At 49.1% G+C, this 2,517-nt stretch overlaps 1 non-coding gene across 1 annotated transcript; it reads right to left on the bottom strand.

Annotated features, from left to right (window-relative positions):
• Positions 1-412: 412 nt before the first annotated feature.
• On the bottom strand, positions 413-612 carry LOC126285418 (U2 spliceosomal RNA). The gene has a single exon (XR_007551647.1). It is a non-coding gene; the product is annotated as a U2 spliceosomal RNA (small nuclear RNA).
• Between the last annotated feature and the right edge of the window lie 1,905 nt (positions 613-2,517).

Raw genomic sequence — 2,517 nt, 5'->3', positions numbered from 1 at the left:
TCTACATCTACATCTATATCCATACTCCGCAAGCCACCTGACGGTGTGTGGCGGAGGGTACCTTGAGTACCTCTATCGGTTCTCCCTTCTATTCCAGTCTCGTATTGTTCGTGGAAAGAAGAATTGTCGGTATGCTTCTGTGTGGGCTCTAATCTCTCTGATTTTATCCTGATGGTCTCTTCGCGAGACATACTTAGGAGAGAGCAATATACTGCTTGAATCTTCGGCGAAGGTATGTTCTCCAAAATTCAACAAAAGCCCGTACCGAGCTGCTGAGTTTATCTATCATCTCCGTAACGCTTTCGCGATTACTAAATGATCCTGTAACGAAACGCGCTGCTCTACGTTGGATCTTCTCTATCTCCTCTATCAATCCCATCTGGTACGGATCCCACACTGCTGAGCAGTATTCGAGCAGTGGGCGAACAAGCGTACTGTAACCTACTTTCCGCAACAGAGGTAGAGCAAGCCCCTAGCAGTCCGTCACGGGCCAAAAACGAGTTTAACATTCTGGTCCTGTGATGCAGGAAGTATCAGATATTAAGCTGATAATAACATATACTACACTTTGATCTTAGCCAAATCCATCTGAGCCACCGAGGACACAGAGGACAGTGCGACTGCGGAGACTTATCTCTGGCGCTCTTCCCGTGAGGCACACATCTCCAACCTACTGTCCACAAGCTACATTTGTAGTGCCCCTGCACACTATACTCATTACTTGTGGCAGTCAATTATGGATTCTCGTAAGAGTTCGGGCAATGTGAGTGCATCCGCACCGAAGATCATTGGCCAGTAAGCCTTACCTACACTCATGCTCATAAATTAAGGATAATGCTGATACATGGTGAAACTATTCTCTGGTGGACGGTTTGCAGGTTTAAATCACCTCGGGGTTTAATCATGCGGCGCATGTGACCTGCGGTCGTCGCACGATGGCGGTGGCAGCAGTCCACATACGCGGAGGTGTGTTGGTGCATGACAGAGCACGGTGCAGCGATTAAGTGTGTAGACGTTCTCAGACGTGCTGATGGCGACTGTGTGTTGAAAATGGCACAAAGAACATTTATTGATGACGTCATGAGGGCTAGAATAGTAGGGCGACTGGAGTCTAATCAACACAGCAAGTCGTACCACGGTCCCTCCGTATGCCACAAAGTGCGATCTCAAGATTATGGCAACGATTCCAGAAGATAGGAAACGTGTCGAGGCGCTACATTACGGGAAGTCCACAGTGTACAACGTCACAAAAAGACCGATATCTCCCCATCAGCGCTCAAAGGCGGCCACGCAGCACTGCAGGTAGCCTTGCTCGGGACCTTACCGCAGCCACTGGAACAGTGTCTCCAGACACACAGTCTACAGACCATTGAACAGACATGATTTATTCGCCCGGTGACGTGCAAGGTGCATTCCACTGACCCCTGGTCACAGGAGAGTGTCAATAACACAGTACATGGTCGTTGCAACAGAGGTCCCAGGTTATGTTCACGAACGTGTCCAGGTATAGTCTGAACAGTGATTCTCGCCGGGTTTTCACTTGGAACCAGGAGCCAGATACCAACCTCATTGATGTCCTTGAAAGGGGCCTGTATGGAGGTCGTGGTTTGATGGTGTGGGGTGGGATTATGAGTGGTGCACATATACCCCTGCATGTCTTTGACAGAGGAACTGTAACAGGTCACCTGTATCAGGACTTCATTTTGCACCAGTATTTCCGCCTTTTCAGGGGTGCAGCGAGTCCCACCTTCCTCCTGATGGTGATAACGCACGGCCCCACTGCGCTGCCATCATGGAGGACTACCTTGAAACAAAAGATATCAGGCGAATGGAGTGCCCTGCCCGTGCTCCCGACCTAAATCCCATCGAGCACGTCTGGGATGGTCTCGGTCGACGTATTGCTGCACGTCTTCAAACCCCTACGACACTTCAGGAGCTCCGACAGGCAATGGTGCAAGAATGGGAGGCTATTACCCAGCAGCTGCTCGACCACCTGATCCAGAGTATGCCAACCCGTTGTGTGGCCTGTGTACGTGCGTATGGTGATAATATCCCATACTGATGTCGGGGTACATGCGCACGAATCATTGGCGTTTTGTAGCGCATGAGTTTCGGGACGGTTTTCTCAACTTATCACCAATACTGTAGACTTACAGGTCTGTGTCGTGTGTGTTCCCTATGTGCCTATGCTATTAGCGCCAGTATTGGACATGAGTGTGCATAAAATTGGTATCTGTTCTATGATGTTGGTGATCTTCCATCTCTCGAAGAATGAAATTACAATGATACAATACCAGAACATAAAATCTTTGCAAATGTCATTCAGTTTACTCAACCGCACAGTAACTGTGCCTCACAGACAGGCGCGTCAACAATGAAAGTAAATGTCAGCATTTGAGAGAGGATGTGTAGTTGCGCTCAAAGCAGCCTGTTGGCGTAATCGGTGAATCGCACGCCATATGAATAGGAGCGATGCCACGATTCGACGATGTTAGCAAGCGTGGGCGAACCATGTCT

The sequence above is a fragment of the Schistocerca gregaria genome, chromosome 1 (genome assembly GCF_023897955.1).
Source record: "Schistocerca gregaria isolate iqSchGreg1 chromosome 1, iqSchGreg1.2, whole genome shotgun sequence".
Taxonomy (NCBI): domain Eukaryota; kingdom Metazoa; phylum Arthropoda; class Insecta; order Orthoptera; family Acrididae; genus Schistocerca; species Schistocerca gregaria.
The sequence above is the reverse complement of the archived record's forward strand: the minus strand, read 5'-3'. Positions and strand labels throughout refer to the sequence as shown.